The following is a 21799-nucleotide window of genomic DNA, read 5'->3' as shown; positions in this document are numbered from 1 at the left end:
AACACAAATAAATAAATTCGTGTGTACCATGAATTTCACTTTATAGTTAACAGCTGTAGCTCTTGTCTCCTGGATATTCAATGGATAGGGGGTGTGTGTGTGTGTGTGTGTGTGTGTGTATGTGTGTGTGCGTGTACACTCTGTGTTTTAAATGTCAATTGGTTGTGGGCATAGCATGGCTTGTCGGAAGGTATGGTAGGTAGAATAAGACATTTAATTCAGGTTTAAGACAGATTTAATTTAGCACCTGGGGCAGAAATGTGAGGCACTAAAAAAGAAATGAAAATGAATCAGCAAAGGGTTTGAGTTTTATTTTATTTTATTTTATTTTATTTTATTTTATTTTATTTATTTTCTTGAGAGACAGAGACAGTGAGTGAGAGAGAAGGAGCATGGGGCGGGGGAGTGGCAGAGGGAGAGGGAGAAGCAGGCTCCCCTCTGAGCAGGGAGCCCAATGTGGGGCTCCATCCCTGGACTCCAGGATCATGACCTGAGCAGAAAGCAGACACTTTACCGACTGAGCCACCCAGGTGCCCCAGAAAAGGGTTTTAAAAACTGAATTAACTAAGTCCAGGAGCAGGCAGAGTACTAGTAACTGCTAGTGAATAGAACTAACAAACATTTCTGAGGAGATCTCCAGGGAGCATGATTCCTTAGGTGTCAGGGGACTGGAAAATGTGAGACTTCCATTCTTCACTTGAGGAACGTCCTAAGGAAACTAGGCAGGAAAAATCTTTCTTCTTCATCGCCCAAGAGAGTTTGAGAGGGGGACTCTGGGCTTGATTTAGAGGGGGACTTAAGAAGCCAGTCAACAAAAGGAGATCGAGGTTGAAAAGAGTTAAACTTGGGGGGTGGGGATGACATATTGCCTCAAGTACACATCTAATTTTATTTCAGAAATGACTGATATGGATTCTGTTTCCTATGATATCCTCATATGTCCCTGTAACTTGCCTGCCAGTGACTCCAAATGGCTCCCATTGAAGCTGGATTTTGTACCTGCCATTTGCAATGTCTTACTGTGGAGAAATAGAGCATAAGAGTTGAGGGGGGATATCTTATCCCAAAGTCAGAGTTTTAAGAGACACTTCTGCCTGGCAACCCAGCAGTAGCAGAAATGAAAAGTGGCAAGAACTCTCCCTCCTCCCCCCACCCTGGGGGCATCTGTGGTTCTTTTTAGAGCAATAGCTATTTAGCAAAACTAAAAGATCTGTATGGTTAAATTAATGATTTAGTTTACATTCTATGACTAGTGCTCTCTGTGGCCAATTTTATGGTGCTTATTTTTTAGTAGGGCTTAGAAACAATGGGGACGTCTGCAATTTAAAGTATCAATTATGTTTGTTAAAGTGGGGCGCTTGGGTGGCTCAGTCAGTTAAGCATCTGACTCTTGATTTCGGCTCAGGTCATGCCCTCAGGGTCCTGAGATTGAGCCCCGTGTCCAGCTCTGAGCTCAGTGCAGAGTCTTGCTTGAGATTCTCTCTCTCCCCCTCCCTCTTCCCCTTCCCCAGATTTCAAGCTCTCTCTCTCTATTAAAAAAAAAAGTTTGTTAAAGTAATATTGGGATGTAATCTGACTTTTTACTAGTGAATAACCTTTGTCATTCACTTTGTGTAGCATCTCTGGGCTTTAGTTTCTCATCTGTAAAATGGGAGTAATATTTACTTTTATAATGTTGTAAGGAATTGTGAGATAAAGCAAAGTATCTTTATTTCTGGTAGAGGGTAGGTAGATGATAAATGGTACTCATTGTTACTGTCAACATTGAGTAAATAGTGATTTTTTTCCATTCACCCCTTGTACTCAGAAATTAAATTCTTTAATTGGGGATAATGGATACTCTATCTGGATCTAATCTAGAAGTTTCTCTGTAACTGAACATACTATTATTCTGATTTTCACAATTTTTAAAAAACGAAGGACAAACAGAGGGAAATAAATATGGTCTGTTGATGACATCCACAGTTGGCTGTTTATTTAGAAATTATGTGGGACTAAAAAAGGGCTTTGTCATATTGTTCAACATGAAGTATATGGAAAACAACAGGACAGATTTTAGTACGTGGAAAATGGAGTTTGGAAACCATTTTGAAAAAAAACAGAAAGAAAAAAAAGCGGTTGTCCAGGAGCACAAAGACTTGATCCATATTTCAACAGGGAATGAAATTCAGTTCCAGTTTTCTTCGTGCCCAAAGAAAAAAAACATACTGATGGACTCTTCCAAAAAATAACTAAACGTGATGATTATTTTGTGAAGTAGTCAGAGAACTCCTTGAAATATTTTACCATTGCATTTAGCTCCAGCCACAAATTCATTCTGATCTTTCTTCTGTAAGTAATACTGTCAAACAGCATTTGGCCGGTTGGGTTACCTGCTCATGGAGTATAAAGTGCATTGCTGGCTTGGACTATTTCCCCTTGTTACTGAGATACCTGACTCTCAGAAGGAGAACACAGCACAGCCCTCTTTCTGCCTTAGCTTCGAGCCCTGAGCTGAGAACTTGAGAATGACCACCCAGTTTCACTTCTCTAGGTGATGCCTGCTCACAATCACTTGGTACAGGGTCTTAGGGGCAACAGATGGCCCAGCATATGTGTTGAACTGAATTGAGATTGTGAGAAAAGTACCTGAGGAAGTAATTCAGGGCTACTTAAAAATATTCATGTTGATGCAGCCTCAGGACCTGCAGGTTCTCAGTGATAGAATTTTCCCTTCGAAAGCTCAGGCCCTGGAATAATTGAAGCAAGTGCAAATTTTACAAGCTACGTGTGACCTTGGGCAAGTTCCTTAAACTTGCTAAATCCAGTTTCCTCATCTATATAAAACCTAAAAAATAATATTACCTATATCATGGAGTTACTGTTGGGATTAAATGTGATAATTTATGTGAAATGCTTAACATAGTACTTAGCACCTAGTAAGCAAACAATAAATATTATTTCTATTATAACTGGATGTTTGATAAGCAAATGATCAAGACTGTCACTGAAGTCCTCTTTACTAGATTGGACTGACCATTTACAAATTTAGACCAAATAAATACTACAAAAATGCAAAATGTTATAATTAAATAAATCGTCATAAACAGGATTTTTTAAAAAAAGATTTTATTTATTTATTTGAGAGACAGATAGTGAGAGAGAGTACGAGCAGTGGGGAGAGGGTGAGGGAGGCTAGTAGGGAGCCTGAGGTGGGGCTCGATCCCAGAACCCTGGGATCCTAACCTGAGCCAAAAGCAGATGCTCAACCGACTGAGCCACCCAGGTGCATAAGAACAGACTCTTTTTATTAAAATCCTATAAAAAAAATCCTATATTCTCAATTGTGATAAGAGGGTTTTGGATTCAATAATCATGAAGAAGCTAACATTTAAATTCTACAGAGTATTAATTCTTTAATTACAAAATATGTATTTATAATGGCATTCAAATTAGATACCTGATTCCTTGCTTAAATTTCTTACTGAGATTGATCCAAAAATTTAAGGCAGAGACATCTTCACCTAATCTGAAACTAACTTATCTGAGTAGAGCATAGATCAGGTATTGGGGAAATTCTAAATTACATTCTAGTTAACATTGCGAACCCTTTCTGAAGTTTGTTTCCATTGAGTATGTCTTAACGGCACTGTTGTGATTTTTCATTTTATGGGAAAACAAGGATGCAAAGGGAGTAAGATGCTGTGAGAAAGACTCCACAGGGAGATACTGGAACTCTCGATGGAGAAATGACTGTGGTAGATTTGCGAACTGATTTCTAGACTTGGATTGTTCAGATGAATTCAGGTAAACTTAAGAGAAGCATCTGCACTTTATCTGAAAGACCAACAATTTTGGCAGCTTGCCCATCTCTCTGTCTGATTTTCTCCAGAGCAAGTATATGAGAATTATGTTCTTTACTACCACTCCAACCACTTCCCGTTTTCAACTGCACAACACTTCCAAAAAACATAGACCATGTGATGCTGTTCAAGTTAAACTGAATGACAAACATTTGCACTTATTTGTTTATTTGTTTATTGTCCACAACACCCAATCTAGACAATATGTCCTCCCTCAATGACCCAACCAATACCCAGATCCTATAGTAGGTTCTTCCTAGCATCCTCTTACTCAGGCACCCTGTTCTTCCTCATAGTCTGTGTGTTTGCTACAACAAATTGTAGTGTTGTTCTCAGGAGTCTGTGGCTACAGGGTACTGACAATATCTTTGGGTTCTGATTAGAAGATTTGGTGATTTTCCTTACACAACACTGCTTATGAGGAGCAGAGCTAGGTTTTCTACCCAGCCCGAGTTCATAGTTTCCACCCTCAAACATACATGGTGGTTGATACAATGGGAAAAATTGAAATCACTAAGGATAAGGTGCCCATTACTATGAGATGGGGGTTCAGAAGGAAACACTTGGAAATATACACATTTAAGACAAACTTGGTGGAAGATAAGCCAACAAAAGTAAGGAGAAAGCAGTGTCATGAACCCCCCAAAAATGAGTGTCAAAGGTTGCAGAAAGGGTTAGTTAAATAAGGAATGAAAAAAACATCTACTGGATTGAACAATGAGGTGATCATCAGGAAATTCTGGGAGAGAAGTAGGGATAGAAGCCAATGTTTGTAGCAGGGCTCCTTCCTCTTTTCCTTCCATTACAAATGTTTGATGAGGACAAAGATTCCTTTTAATGGAAGGAAAAGAGAGAGACCACTGGAAACGACAGGAGCCAAGGTCAAGATTTTTACTTCCATTTTTCTAATAGAGGAGAAACTTGAGAATGGATACCAATGGGAGAGGAAGAGACAGAAGAGAGAGAGACTGAAGAGGCAGGGGACAGATAAAAGAGTGGAGGTCTGAAGAGAGAGGATCCCAGGGGACATGTGTGAAAGGACATTCCTTATTTAACTAGACCTTTCTACAACCTTTGAATGAGTCAGTTGAATCCATTAAAAGGCTCTACTGATGGTGCAAACTCAGAGTGAAGTACAGTTGACTCTTGGACAATGCGGGGGGTGGGGTAGGGCCATCAACCCCTACACAGTTGAAAATCCACATATAACTTTTGACTCCCCCAGAACTTAATTACTGAAAGCCTATTGTTGACCAGAAGCCTTACCAATCACATAAACGGTTGGGTGACACATATTCTGTATGTTATATGTATATATACTTTATACAGTATGTAAAAGAAAAGGTGTTATGAAGAAGATCATAAGGAAAATACATTTACAGAACTGTACTGTAAAAAACTGTAAAAAATACATTTACAGAACTGTACTGTGCGTAAGTGGACCTGTGCAGTTCAAACCCAAGTTGTTCAAGGGTCAACTGAAATTTAGGTGACTAGCATGTGGCGGCTCTCAGGATTCCAGGTGGCGTTCTCAGGGCCTCTGAGAGCAGCCGGTGCTGTGACTGGGTCTGAAGCAGGCTTGCAGTGGAGAGCATGTCACACAGGGAAAAGAATGCATTGTGTCTCCACAAGACGGGCAGGAGTGAAAAATACAGAGAAGGTATTACACAATTAGACTTGCACAGTGATTAACAGCACTGCTGAATCATTCATTTCCACTTATTTAATCTGGATTCAGTCCTGATGTTATGGGGATTATGCAACTTTCCTGCAATTTGCAAGCACCACCCCTTTGTTTAGAAGTAGTTATTGAAAATGATAAAATTGGGTCAGAGGCCATGTCCACACATGGTCACACACTCAGTACTTTCACTACAAACCTACAGGAATGCGTTGGTCTCCTGTTCTTTTTGATAACAAGATGATGTGAAAAAGTGTCATAGGAACAAAGTTTCTCTTCGTATTGCAGTTCAAGCCGTCAAGAGTAGCCAAAAATATTTCTGTTGAAATGCAGATGAAATTCAAGACACTTAGCTAAATGTGAATTTTAGATAAACCAAGTGGAAGTATGGCCCAAATATTGCATGACACATACTTACACTAAAAATATGTTTGTTCTTGGAGGCACCTGGTTGGCTCAGTCGTTAAGAGTCTGCCTTTGGCTCAGGTCATGATCCCAGGGTCCTGGGATCGAGCCCTGCATCGGGCTCCCTCTTGGCAGGAAGGCTGCTTCTCCCTCTCCCACTCCACCTGCTTGTGTTCCCTCTTTTGCTGTCTCTCTCTCTGTCAAATAAATAAAATTAAAAAAAAAAATGTTTGTACTTTATCTTAAATTCAAGTTAGAGTGGGCATCCTGGGTCTTTCTTTGTTGAATATGATATGGTTACCCTGAAGTCATCATTGCTCAGACTGGGTTTCATGATGATAGAACCGCTGTGGAGAAGCATTTGGCCAGAGCACCAGCACTAATTCCTACGCGAATATTCCCCTGAAAGACAAGTGCAGCACTTTAATCAACTTACTAAGACGTGAATCCATCCCAGTGGTTTCCCTTCTCAAAAGATTCTACTATAAGTAAAACATCAAACCAGAATCTTTTGGATTCCTATTTTGCTTCTGAGGTTACTACCGGTATTTCTTTGGACCATCTCCAACCCAAGATACCCAAGGAAATAGATCATATCAAAGGGAGAATTCACAGCATCCACAACTATCTATTCAGGTATTATGTTGTATGTTTATTAAGAGGAAGATTCGATCCTTCTATCCTTTGCCTTTTCACTCAGTAACAAGTTCACTTTGAAATGAGACTGTTTTAGCAGTTCGTGTTCTGTTTCCCCCTCCTTGTCCCATGCCATCAGCATGCATATACACATTCACACAGTCACAGAGCTTGTGGGGAATGCTGACTTGTTGGAATACACTTTTATTGGTTTTAGTTTTTTGGTATGCAGTCTAGACCTGAAATGAATATGCCTCCAGGAGTTGCAAACGCAGGGAATCCTGTTTACAAGTATAGGTCCTCCTGACCAGACCATAGCTACTGTTTGTTGCACCATGTGGGCAGGCAGGCCTTTCTGTTTCCTGAATGATGATGTGTGAAGTGTGTTTTTCTGCATCTTCTGTTCTCACCATTCATTTCTCATTCTTCCAGTTGATGGTGATCATGTCCCTTCCCTAATGCCTTCATCTTCCTCCCCATCTCAACACATGTTCTCAGAGAAAGATAGGACATCCCCTTCACTCAAAGGTGTGAGTCCTCGATAAAGTTTAAAATAGCAATTTATTTTTATACTTTTCCATAACAAGAATAACACAGAAAGAAACTCTAATTCTGAAGAAGGCTTTGGTGAGAGGCGGAGGGTGGGAAGGGAAGGTAACATCTTCCAATGACTCAGTAGACATTTTTTAGATGTCTCCATAGTCTTTCTCCACACAACATGGGTGCAAACCAAAGACATGCTTTAGTAAAGACTTATGTTCAGTTGCTTATATTTCTGACCTGTTCCATTGTTATGTAATTGGCCATATTATGGTTGAGGGATGACATGCCCAATGACCACAAAGCATCTTCTGACTTTCAAGCTCTACATACATCTGATGTTAATAGAACATGCTAGAGGGGCTTCTTGCACAGCCATGCATGCAAGACATGCTGAGAGGCACACGATTACTCTTAGGATCACAGAGCTGGAAGACACTTCTCTAATTACAAAGGAGGAAACCAAGATCCGGAAGTGGTAAGTGACTTGCCTGAAGTCATAACTAGCTAGTGCCAGAAATGAAAATAAAATATAGATATCCTAATTTTCATTTTGAGTTCTCAGTTTAAAGACTAACCTATCTCACAGATACCTAAAAGTTTATTAAAAAGCACGGTCAGATCAAAAGTGATTTTTTAAAATAGTAAAGATGTGTAAAACTAAAAATTTTCCAAGGGAATAAAATGAAATCCTTTCAAATAATATTTTAGGTTGGTCAGAAATGCAACTATTTTAACCATTACATTTAATTACAGATAATTTTACAATTAAAACTTATCTTTGCTCTGAATAAATAATGGCCAAACTTTGCTAACATAGATTAGGGCCCAAGCAATTGGACTGGCATTTAAAGAAATGTCCAGATTTGTTTTAATTAAGTAGAAATTATTACAAACACTTTTTTCTTTAATTTAGTAATGATTAAGAATGGCATGTTGCTCAGAGCTAAGCAGCGAAGAGCAGGTATGCTGTCTTATGATTAGAGATACAACTAGGAGCCAGAGCGTGTAAGCCTAATTAGAGAATTTTGTAAGGCACTTTGAAGATGAAAAGAAGTATAAAATCCCAAAGAATATTGATATTTCCAGGCTCACTCCCACTTCTGTTCTCTGTGGTGTTAAGGAAAAAAAAAAGCAATCACTAATCACTAGCTTTGAACATGAGAATGCAAGGATATATTGTGCTTCAGTTTGCCTGTTTGTTTTATTTTTTTTTTACTTTCCATATGAATTTAACAGGCATACCAAAGAGAGTCAAAAGAACTTGGGTACCTTAAAAATGTATTATAGTCAACTTTTATTATACATGCATTTATCTGGAAAATCCCAGCTAAATTTCACTTTGCTTCCACTTCGTGTATGTGTGTGTGTGTGTGTGTGTGTGTGTGTGTATAATTTTATAGGCAAGGCTCCCTTTTTGCCATGTCTCTTGACCTGACACTTAAAGTTTGGTGTTTCATAGGAATTATCTGATTATTTTTTAAAAATACAGATTTCAGAGCTCCTATCTCAAAGATTTTGATTCAGTAGCTCTGAAAAATAGCCCAGTAATCCACTGAAAAAGAAAGATCTTGGGGGATTCTAAGAAATAATGCCCTAAACACACATCTGAACGTCAACTACCAAAGCAACTGTGTAGCTTCCATTGTCATCCCAATGTGCTTGTTGTCTTCATTTGGTTGAGGTATTAATGTTTGAAGAAAGACAATGTGATGATTACAACTGGTTTTCAGTCAAATGGTAAAGAGATTTTAAGAAGGGAATTGTTCTAGAAAAAGGCCTTTTTTTATCCCTTAAAATTTCCAAGCAATTAAAAATAATTTAAATTCCTTTAAACCTGCAGAGACAGATGTTTTAACCATGTGAAGACATTTTCATATTTTCTTATATTTCTTATTCACCCTTGACATATTTCTGAAAGACCCTAAGTTGGCCGGTTTGATGTCCACATGCAACAGAAAAAAAACTCTTCAGACTCTAGCCAAATCCCTCTCAGATGACTTCCATTTTTCTCAAAGATCATATCCTAAATAGTCAAAATGTTTCAAATATCATATCCTACTGTTGGAGTTGATAGCTTCCATGTATAAAGATCATAGCGCCTCAGCAAGTTGCGCATGACGTGCAAGACATTTATTCTCCAGGATTGAAAACTTGCTTTGAAACTCTAAGTGAAGATCCACATTTCAGAGACAAGCACGCTCCTTAGATTATAGCACACCCAACATGAGAATGGAGAAGTGTGGCATTCACAACCTGCACGGAAAGCAATTTTGCTTTCATACCTGGTGGTATTGTACACCCTCACCAGAACCATCCAAATATACAAGTTGTAATCCTTCCAAGAGCAGTAGGTTGATGTCAAAGGCTTTTCAATGAAGCAGGGAATTGTGGCAGTACTTCAAGGAGTGGGATAGCAATCAACTCTTGCATACGGATTGAAGGACTGGCCTGCCAGGTTATTGCCAACTTTGCTTATGATTCAGAGGTAACTGAATCTGAGGCATAGAACATGCAGAGGTGATAACCTGTCAGGCTGCAGAAAGTGTGGGCAGAGAGAAGAATTATGGAGTTGATGATAACATGTACACATTATAATGGTTTTGGAAATATTTTATACAACTTGATAAACCAAGGACTTTGTTTTCCAATTCTATTGACAGAAATAACAAAAATTAAAAGGCCTCTTGGTGTTTGTGTGTGTGTGTGTGTATAGTGTGTGTGTGTGTGAATGTGTGTCTGTGTGTGTGGAGTGTGTATGCATGTGGAGTGTATGTGTGGGAGGAGAGAGAGAGAGGGAGAAAGAGAGAGAGGAATGTTCTGGCTACAAGGTGACTCTCTTATGGGTGGGTAGCAAGATATCAATAAATACTACCCGTACACAATCCTGTCAGTGGCTTTCCTTAGTCCAAAGTGGTCATAGTGGCAGAAGGTTAGAGAACCACAGAGCAATAAGATATGTGAGAAATTAAACTAGGGAAAATATTGTGTAATAGGAAATGCATTCCCTCATCTCTCGATTTCTTGGGGATGGGTAACAACAACAACAACAAATAACATTATTCTTCCATGAGGAGATTCCAATTCGATAAAGAGAGCTTTCCGAAACTCGTAACAGGGACTGAAGCTATTCAGAAAACAAATTAAATTGCATATAATCAGCTCAAACTACTTTCGTACTTAGAAATAGATTAGAAAAACAACTGAGGAGATGAAAACAACGGTGTCATGTTTTCTCTTTCACCACCTGGATAGTTTTCCATCCATGACAACATCATCCAGTTCACTGCAGTTGCCTCCTGTTTCCCTGTCTTCTGATGTCTGGCCAGAAGGGGAAGTTAATTAAGAGGTGAAAGCTTTGAGAGTGCTCTATCCTTGTGTCAGAAATGTAGTGCCAGCCAATGGTTTTTGATCATTTTCTATGCCCGGGCTTCTGTTTCTGGTCTTAGGTGGGAATCCTATGTAAGGATAGTCTGTGTATGAGTATCTCTCTGTGGATCTGCACAGGTAGTTGAGACCAAGTCACTGTGTGTCGTCATTCCACTAAGAGGAAGTGAAAACAAAAATCAATCCAATCTAAAAGGAAATAAAGAAATATAACTGAAAATTCATCTTGCATTCTGAATGGTGTGGACGGATAGTGAGCATGGTTTTCTAGCCAACAATTAGGTGGCATGGACAGTCAGAATAGGTCATATAACTTTGGGACATCATATTTTATGTTTTGAAAGTCTTTTCAATTTGGAATTTATGATCATTGAATGTGTAAAAAAGGAGAGCTTTCCGTAGTGTCCCATTTAGATTTTTTTTTCTGTTTCAAATTTATGGGATAATTTAATAGAGCCTTTACTGCCAAAGCTGGCAAAACTGTCTTTTGTTTTTTTCCTCTGTCTGCTGTTGGATTTTTGCAGTTCCAGCAACTGGCATCTGAAGCACCTGTTTTCCCATGGAACCCACTCTGCCTCCTATCTCAAATTCATCATGAGACTGATATTCCATATCCTAGGGTGGGCATTCTGACCCTAGCTGTGTCTGTTTAGATTAGGTTTGGCTCCATAGTAACAGAGACTCAAGGATAATGGATTAAAACACATTAAAGTTTATTTCTTATTCAAGAGCAGTCCAGAAAAGGTAATGGTGTAAATTCTTGCAAAGAAGTAACCATTCTATAGATAGCAATTTAAAACTCTTAAAAAAAATAGAAGAAAAATAACCATTTGTAGGTACTGGAAAGAGACCAAAAGCAGGCAGAAATTGGAGGAGATTCAACTCTTGAAAGAGTAAAGCCATGGGATAGAACATATTTATATAGCTTTTTTCTTGAAGGTGTTCTCCAATCCTTAAGCTGCAGCTCCTAAAACTCAATCAGCAAGTGCTGTCTTATTGATTTGAGATGTCTAGAGGGTAGAGTGCAAGCTATCTATAAATGTCTAAAGGGAGGAAATCTAAATAGAAGAGAAACACAGAGGACAGGAGCTCCAAAATATGCATTAAAATCCTCAGCAAAACTTTGGCCAGCACTGTGTATTCATGAGGGAATGCAAGGACGCCAAAGAAGGACAGCAAAGGGAAAGACTGAAAGCACTGAACAGAGATTTCAGCTCCTGCCCATCACAGGGGAGACCAAGCTTGAAATTTGAGTCCTGCCAAGTTAGAATGGCTTGGTAAATACCTCAGGAAGCATTGAAATTCTAAAAGAACTATGTCTTAAAAATTAAGACTGTCTCAGGACTAAGAAATTCACGTTGGAAGATGAGCAAAACCATACAGAGTCATAAGAGCAAAGGGGAAGCCATTCTTCCACAAGTACATAGTGATCAGTCAGAGATTTTATTGCCTGCTAGATCAACAATCAATACTTTTCTGAGGAATTTCCAGTCTCCCTACAGTTTAGAGTTCCTAAAAAGTATCATCCACAATTTCCAGCATAAAATTAAAATTATTAGACACACAGAGAAACAGGAAACTACAATCCATATTCAAGAGAAAATCAGTCAGAAATAGACTTGAGAAGACCAAAATATTAGGTTTAGCATATAGGATTTTTAAGGAATTAAAGAAAAAAATAATCACAATGAATGAGCAGATGAGGACTCTCATAGAAACATAAAAACTATTAAAAAATTAAATAAAAATTCGAAAAGTGAAAAGTAGAAAATTTAGAAAGATAAATTCATTGGCTGGGTTTAACAGCCCTGGGAAACTCACACAAACCCCTGAACTATTGCTTCCAGAGTTAAAATTCTAGGACCAAATAATGGTCTTTGCCCTAAAATTTCATGATCTTTCTATCATTGTAATGCTTTAGTTTTTTCTAGTTATTCTGACTTTTTATTCATTGGGTCTAAATTGTTTTACTCAACTTTCCTTACCTGACATGTTTCTGAATGATTGCATGCAATATAAAATTATATATTCAATTATACTTAAAGAAACCTTTATTGACTTTCCATAATGTTTAAGAAAGGAAGTTGGATAGAAGACAACTAACATAACAACTGTGGTTATGAGAATGTCACTACTATAACTGTCAGTGTACGCTTAAATTTTGTTAATTTTTCTAATCATTACTCACAAGGAAATTTAAAGATATTCTCCTATTTTGTAGTTCAGTGTATTCAAAAGCAGAGTGTAAAATCAACTAATATACTAGTATTATGTATTGACAAGGCAATTAAAACTTCAGCACAAGCTGAATCTAAGAATATGGGAATTTGCTCAGTTGAGTCAAAGATTTAAAGTCAGGCAGGATAGACATGGTAGGAAGGGGAAAACACTTTGCAAGCATTTTTATATAATATAAAGAAAATTTCTGGATGTATTTCTTTTTAAAGATTTTATTTATTCATTTGACAGAGAGAGAGAGCAAGCAGGGGGAGCAGCAGGGGAAGAGGGAGAAGCAGGTTCCCCACTGAGCAGGGAGCCCTATGGAGGACTCGATCCCAGGATCCTGGGATCATGACCTGAGCCAAAGGCAGATTAACTGACTGAGCTACCCAGGCGCCCCTCTGGATGTGTTTTATTTCATGTTTATAAGCTGAAGTGGCACCACCTTAGCTTCTTTTCTTGGGGATATGCAGATTGAAGCATACTCCTCAGTTTTGTAATGTTATAAATGTAACTCTTTGCTTATAGATATTGGCACTAGAGAAGGAAAAGAAATGAAAGAAGAATCTGAGGCCCTAAGCATAACACTCATGTTAACTAGGTACTGGAATGAAAAAGCAGGATAATCATCTCATCATTTGAAGCAGGAAGAACACACAGCATTCCAAAGAATGACTGAAGGGGATGTAAAATCAACATGATTGGATGCCTTCACTGTCTCTGAAAACAAAAGAATGAATAGCAAGTGGCAAGATAGAGAATTTGAACTTCATTCCAGTACTATTAATAACTAACTTCATGAGTCTGGGCAACAACCTTAACCTTTTTGCCCCTTTGTCTCCCCATCTATAAAATGAAGTAAGTAGGTTTGTTAGATCATCTCAAAGTCCTTTCAATGTTCTTTGATTCCATGAGTTTTCATAGAAATAGTAATTTTCCCAGAGTGGTTTCTGGATAAGGGTTAGTGCTCTCTTTCTGTTTGATTCATGTGAAAATGTATGGAAGGGGGTTTTCAGTCAACATTCAAAGCAATGAAGGTGGGTACCTAGAGAATGAATTCATTCTCCACTCAGGCCATTTTCTGCCTATAAATTCACAAAGCCTGTAGTGGTTTGTTTCAGCAAAAATATAAAGTAGATATTTAAGGTGAACACTTTAAGTCCTCAGGCTGTACAGAATTCAGAGTAAGCTTAATGCAAAGAGCTCTGATAGTCATGCCTCACTTTTAGGCTTAAACTTTCTCTGTATCTCTGTGGGAAAATCTTAATTCATCAGCACAGGTGAAATTGACAGTAGGTTTAGACGATGTGATTTTTTTTTCTTTTTTAAAGATTTTATTTATTTGACAGAGAGAGACACAGCGACAGAGGGAATACAAGCAGGGAGAGAGGGAGAGGGAGAAGCAGGTTTCCCGTGGAGCAGGGAGCCCGATGTAGGGCTCGATCCCAGGACCCTGGGATCATGACCTAAGCTGAAGGCAGATGCTTAACGAATGAGCCTCCCAGGCACCCCTAGACGATGTGATTTTGAATATGGGATGACATGATGTGGTTTATGGAATAATGAGCTCTGAGAACAAAAAAATCTTAGGTTCTAATTCTGGCCCTTACTAACTTTGAAACCAGGACTTTTATTTACTTCTTGGTAAAATGAGGAACCTGAATCCACTCATCTTTGTCTCTTCAGCTCCAATACTATGTTCCATTTCAATTTAATTGTAAGTTTGGATATATTTTCTCTGTTGTCATTTGAAATAAAAATTCTGATCCAAATAACTAGTATTTTGTGAGCACCAAATAAAAGCACTCAACCACAAAGATGACAAAAGTGGGGAACATTCTGAAGGGCTTGGGATGGTTTCCCCAAGATATAAATTTAGCAAGCAAAGTGAGCTCTATGTAGCCTCGACACACCAGTCCATGTCAGCTGAGCTAAAATTGTTAATGTCTCATGGGAAGTGTTTGAGTCCTACTTCTGAGCAATGATTTTATTGTATCCATGAAATTTATTGATTTTTATTGTATCCGTGAAATTCGAGGTCTGTACATCATAACAAAAGAACCTAATTAATCTGGGGAACTTCATTTTCCACTGAGGCACAGCATATTTAGGCTTAAGTTACATTAGTACTGACAATAAAATTATTTAAATGGCATTTTACACATTATTACTTGTGGGTTTACATTTTCATGAAACATTATACAAAACACAGGGCTTACTAAGAGTTAATAGGTTGTATTTGGATAACTTTGCAATATCTTCTTTGATAAGCATTGGTTATAAAGTGCCATCTCAAATACTCTGTCAACTTTCCTAGGTACAGATACATAGAGAGAAAAGAACTTCATTTACTTTAAGGACATTGGGGCAGAATCTTTAGGGTAAATAGATTCTTGTAATTAAACTTGTTTCGAGCTGTTGTTGGTCATGGTCTTTTAACTTCAAACTCTTTGCCTGCATTACGCAGGAATGACTCACCTGGATGCAATTCAGGAGTCAATTGTGCCATTGCAAAATTAGGTTGTGGTAGTTCGTTCATAGGAAATCATTAAGCAAGTCGAGAAAATGTAATTTGCAGGTGAACAATTGTTTCTCATTGGGTGGATATGAGTGTGTCCGGAGGTTACCCTGGGATTTTCCATTTTATCACCTTGGTTTTTTTCCAGCATGTTCTTTTTATTCACCTTTAAAAAAGTAACTTGCCCTTTTCAAGCCTCATTGTTCTATATTGAGTTAAGAAAGAAAAAAAAAATGTTTCCTAAATACCATGATGACCTAAGTGGTAGAAACACTGGACTAGAGGGGCGCCTGGGTGGCTCAGTCAGTGAAGCGGCTGCCTTCGGCTCAGGTCATGATCTCAGGGTCCTGGGATTGAACCCCATGTCCAGCTCCCTGCTCAGCAGGAAGCCTGCTTCTCCCTCTCCCTCTCCCTGCCACTCCCCCTGCTTGTGCTTTCTCTCTCTGTGTCAAATAAATAAATAAAATCTTTAAAAAAAAAAAGAAAAGAAACACTGGAAGAGAAATTCCTCTTGCAGAATCTAAGAGATAGCCTTACTCTATCACTTGAAATGGTATAACCTCACTCTCTCTCTCTATATATGTAAATATATATAAATATTTATATTTATATTTTGTATTATATATTATATTAATTTATATTTATATTTTATATTTACATATAAATATTTAAATATATATATTTATTTCCAGTTCCTGGGATGAAACGTTCTTGGAGCCCTGACTTGCTTGTTTTCTTGCTGAAAACAGCTAAATATGCTGAAGAAAAATTAGAAGAATTTTCTGAAGTGTCTCAATCGTTTGACAAGGAAGTACAGAACGCTCCAGTCAAAAGATAAACACAGAAGATGGCTTATACCTTAAGGGCACAGGTAAGCAAGTTTTAGTTTTTATGGTTGTTTGTTGGCTTGAGGGACATCAGACAAAACTCAGGGCCCTTACAATGGGGAAAAGTTAAAAAGAATCCTCCTAAAGTTGGCACTCAAAGTGTATACTCTCAATTTAATAAGCTAGAAGTAAACCTAATACTCCTTCACCAACAGTTCTGAAATGAAGAGCACTGTATCAAAACTTGGGCTAGGAGGAAAAAAAAAATCTTCCTTAAGAATTTATTACTACAAGGCATCACCCACACCACAGGTTTGCAACACAAATCTGTAGAAGTTTGTTGGTCCAAACTCCCCCCCCCCCCCACCCACAAGAAACAAAAAACTTCAGAGTCTTGGGTTTACACTGTCCCGGGTTCCTTAGAGAAGTAAGTACAATCCTCTCTATAAAAACACACAATTTCATCTCAAGCCTCAAAGAATTTATAAATTCCAAGAAACATGAGCTTTCAGGCAAAAACTATGACCTCCCTCTACTGCCGCCCCCACCAGTGCACCGTGAGAGGCAACAATAAAACAAAGAGAAAAATTATATACAGAAAGATGTCAGAATATGAGAACTCCATAATATAAACTAAACGCATATAATGTAATTAAAAAATCAAAAGGGGATTGGCTGTTTAGTGCCAACTAGCATTAGTAAAAATCAGGAATATGAACAATGACCAAGCAGACCTTACAAAGAACCAAGTGGGACTTCAAGAAATGAAAAAATATAATAATTGATATAAAAAACTCAATGAAAATATTTGATAGAAAATTATTTTAGTAAAAAGAAAAACTGTGACCAGTGTGTCAGAATGAAGGGAGATTATCCAGACTGCAGCACTTAGAAAAGAGGAAAATAACAACATTTTATTGGCATTCCAGAAGGGGAAGAGGGAAAAAGATAAATGAGACAGAGGCAATATTTGAAGTCATAATGGTTGAGAATTTTCTATAATTAAGGCATGACACCACTTATAGCAGAACTCCAATTATATCAGAAACACCTTATGTATTTCCCTGGATACTCTCAGCCTTATCTATCGCGTTGTGCCCAGCCTCTGTTCTGCCTTAGCCACTGCACAGCGGATGGACACTGGGTGGACCCAGGTCTCCACCTGCATCACTGGTCGCTTGCTTGAAATTATTAGCCCCTCACTTTTGATTGACACTGCATAACCGGAATGATTTTTTTTTTTTTTTTTTTTTTTAGAGAGAGAGAGAGACAGAGAGACAGAGAGGTGGTGGGGAGGGGCAGAGGGAGAGGGAGAGAATCTCAAGCAGGCTCCCTGACGTGGGGCTTGATCTCACAACCCTGAGATCATGACCTGAACTGAAATCAAGAGTCAGAGGCTTAATCGACTGAGCCCCCCCCCAGGTGCCCCAGGAGAGCTGGCTTTTTAAGCTATTATCAAAGGAGCTGGATGATTTAACCTGCAAACTCAGACCAATCGGATAAGAGAAACAGGAGCAATCTTTACAATCATGCTTCGTCTCCTCTTCCCTCCATGGACTTCTCTGAGGCACTGTTTGGGGAAAAAAAAAAATAGCTGTTCTGGAGATGTCCTGAGTAGTTCAGCAGACATACCTGCTGAAGGACTGGCTGTCTCACATTGCGATGTCATATTAATTCATCCCCGGAATAGTGATGCATCACCTTGCATTGTTTCCCATCATTCCCAGCCTCACCTGGTTTTTCCCTTACTTTTTCTATTCTGGGGTACTGTCTCCCAACTAAAGCATGACTACTTAATACAGGTGTGTTTCAGGCTTAGACTCTTTTACTAGAGCACTGGGACAAATATACCATTGAATCCAAGGCCAGATTCAAGAATAAAAACACAGCCAGATGCATCAAGTAAGATTCCAGACACCCAAGACATAGAAAAAAAATCTTAAAATCAGCCAGGGACAAATGATAAACTAGTTTAGAGAAGTGACAATTGCAATAATAAGTGATTTCTCAAAAGAAATAGAGAAAGACAGAAGAAAGCAAATTTGATACTCAATGTTCTGAGAGTAAATAACTGAAAATTGGGAATATATTCCAGGAAAAAGGACCAACTAAAACTTTTAAAACAAATAAAAAGTGAGAGACATTGCCACAAACAAACCTCACTAGAGACAATTCCCGTGTATCTCTAGCAGAAGGAAAATGATCCCAAATGGAAGCTCTGTGGTGCAAGAAGGAATAAAAAGCAAATAAAATAAGAAATGTCCAGGTAAGTCTAGATACTGACTTCATAAAACAATACTACTAATGGCATGAGGAGTAAAAATAGTACAGATAACAGTATTAAAATACACAATAGCTCTATCATATTCATAAGGAATGCTAGACATTGGAGAAAGCGCAGGTATTTAAAATTTTGGAAGGAGGGTAAAGAGGCTGATTGAGGGTAAAGATGTCTACTTGGCCATGTTACACTCAGTGGAACCCAGATAAAATGACTGCAGCTTTCTTACCTGAAATCCATGAGCAAGAAAGCACTAGAACAACTTCTTTAAAGTGTTGAAACCAATTGAAAGAAACTGTCCACCAAGAATTATTGATCAAAATGAATTTCTAAATAAAGATGCAACAAAACCATTTTCCAAAAAAGAAAAAACTAAGTTTGAGAGAATTGGACACTAGTGTTTCTGCACTGTAAGAAATGTTCCAGCAAGTTCTTCAGGCAGAAGAAAAAGGATACTAAACAAAGAGATAATTAGAGAGAGAGACAGACAGACAGGTGGTGGGGAGGGGCAGAGGGAGAGGGAGAGAATCTCAAGCAGGCTCCATGACATGGGGCTTGATCTCACAACCCTGAGATCATGACCTGAACTGAAATCATCAATTATGATGATTTTGAAATTATTAGCCCCTCACTTTTGGGCTAAACAAAGAGATAAATAGCATGGTAAATGGTATACATATGGATACATATAAAATACACTTTTTCTCATTTTCAAAATTTGTTTAAAAGATGTTTGACTATTTAAAGCAAAACCATAATATTTATTATGGGATTTATAGCATTTACAAGTAAAATGTAATACAACAAAAGCACAAGGACCAGCAGGAAGAAGGGAAGTATACTGTTTTGATGTTCTTATGTTTGATGTGAAGTAACAACATATTTTTGGAAGATGCATATTATAAATTTGACAACAACCATTTAAACCCTAAAATGAGGAGTTATTTATAGTCAATAATCCAATGAGTAGAAACCATTTACTATTTTTGCTGCTCTAATACATTATGTTGTTCAGTTTACCAGAGTCCACACTTCCTTTGCTCCTCCAAATTCAATCCATCCCATAAGCAAAATACAACCACCTAATCCAAAAATTCCCTAAAATTCTCAACTTATTGCAGTATTAACTCAAGCCTCAAAACTCATCTGGGTCTCATCAGCTCAAAAGTCCCAAACCTCATCATCTAAATCATCTAGATTAGAGATGGTTGAGACTTTGGGTGTAATCCATTTGGGGTGTGGGGGGCGCAAGGCTTCTGTCCACCTGTGACACTAGAAAATAAGTTGGCTGCCCCCAAAATACAGTGCTGGGCTAGGCACAGTATAACAGTTATAGACATTCTCATTCAAAAGGGGAGCAGATTAAGGGAAAAAGGGAGTCACTGGTCTCAAACAGTTTTAAATCCAAATGGGACAACCCTATTAGATTTCAAGGCCTGGGAATTATCTTCTGTAGTCTGAGGATCTGGACCCACAGCTCCACCCTCGGAGTCATCCCTCACTTTAGAACCATATCAACATATACCAGCCCATCATCAATCAACGGAAATATGAAGATAATCCAAAAGTCCCACTGTGTGTAATTCTGAAAAAGAGAGAATGTGTTCTTGAAGCTTAATAGTTTTATTAGCTTGGCTCCAGCCTGTAGAATGTAAGGAGTCTGATTTTTCTTTGTCATTTTGTCTTCTTTCTGTCTCTTTCAATGTATGCTGGAGGGTGTCCTCTGACATACATTCGCCAAACCTTGTGGGTCTCCCATGTGGGTGTCATGGGAATTCACTCTTATTTGATAGGAAGATCCCCCACCGATCTTTCCTGGGTAATCCCATCTCTAGTTTTTGCTTTTGCTCAGAAGGCTGAAGGGATCCATCAGATATGCCTAATCTCTTAAATCTCATGCTTTTGTGTGACCGAATATTCTGACCTTTTGATCGTTTCAAGGCACAAGCAAAGGTTATTCAGAAACACTCTTGGTTTTCTTTTTAAAATAGTAAATCTCCTAATTTAGAATCTTTTATATACTGGAAGGCTGAGAATTTCCCAAATCATCAAGTCCTGGCTTCTTTTTGCTCAAAGGTTCTTCCCTCAAATTTATTTTTCCTTTCTTCTCACATTTTTGCCTTAGGCAGCAAGAAGAACCAGTCTACACCTTCAACGTTATGCTTGGAAATATCTTCAGCTAAATATCAACATTCATTGCTTACTAATTGTTAGCTTTCCATGGAATTACAGGACACAATTCAGCTAAGGTTTCTGACACTATCTAACAAGGACTCCCTTTACTCCAGTTTCCCTTACCATGTTTCTCATTTCCTTCTAAGCCCTCACTAGTGATGCTTTAACACACACATCAGCAGTCTACAGTGATTTGGTGTTCTCTAAGATGATAGAGGTTTTCTCCATTGTACTCCCCATTTCCTTCTGAGACTTCACCAACAGAGTCTTGAGCATCCATATTTTTTTTTTAAGATTTTATTTATTTATTTGACAGAGAGAAAGAGCATGTAAGAGCGAGTGAGCACAAGCAGGAGGAGTGGCCCAGGCAGAGGGAGAGGAAGAAGCAGGCTCCCCACGGAGCAAGGATCCTGACATGGGGCTTGATCCCAGAACCCTGGAATCATGACCAGAGCCAAAGGCAGACACTTAACCGACTGAGCCACCCAGGCACCCCGAACATCCATATTTCTACCAATAGTCTGTTCAAGTCAATCTAGGCTTCTTCTTCTATATCATGTGCCTCCAAATTCCTTCCACCTTTGCCCATTATCCAATTCCAAAGACACTTCCAAATGTTTAGGTATGTGTTACGGCACTGTCCCACTTCCAGGTACCCAAATCTCTATTCATTTCCTTTCGCTTCTGTAACACGTGACTACAGACATAGTGATTTAAACCAACACAAATGTATTCTCTTTTTGTTCTGGGGTCTGAAGTGCAAAATGAGTATTGCTGAGGCAAAGTCAAGATTCTGGCAGGACTGGTTCATCTGAAAGGATCTGAGGGGAAAATCTGTCTCCTTGCCTTTTCAGCTTCTGGTGACTGACTGCTCTCCTTGGCTTGGGTGCCTTCCTCTCATCCATCCAACATCTTGATTCTAGCATCACATCTCCTACTACTGGTATCCCTCTCATAAGAAACATTGGGACTATATTGGACCCATCGGGAGAATCCAAGAATATCTCCCCATCTTAATTCCCTTAACTTGCTCACATCTGTAAAGTCCTCTTTACAATGTCATGTAGAATATTAATGGATCCTGGGGATTAGGACGTGGCTATCTTTGGAGTGCCTTTGTTCATTACACCACAGGAGATAAAATTAAATACTAAGAAGTACTCAGTATGAAAGGCAGGGAAGGAGGGAAGAATAGATGAGATGAATAGAAAAATATAGCCTCCAAGCCAAAGATTTCTGTAATCATGTTACCAGAAAATGGTCTAGACTCTCCAAATGTAGGGCAGA

This window comes from Neomonachus schauinslandi, chromosome 5 (assembly GCF_002201575.2).
Source record: "Neomonachus schauinslandi chromosome 5, ASM220157v2, whole genome shotgun sequence".
Classification (NCBI taxonomy): domain Eukaryota; kingdom Metazoa; phylum Chordata; class Mammalia; order Carnivora; family Phocidae; genus Neomonachus; species Neomonachus schauinslandi.
The sequence above is the reverse complement of the archived record's forward strand: the minus strand, read 5'-3'. Positions refer to the sequence as shown.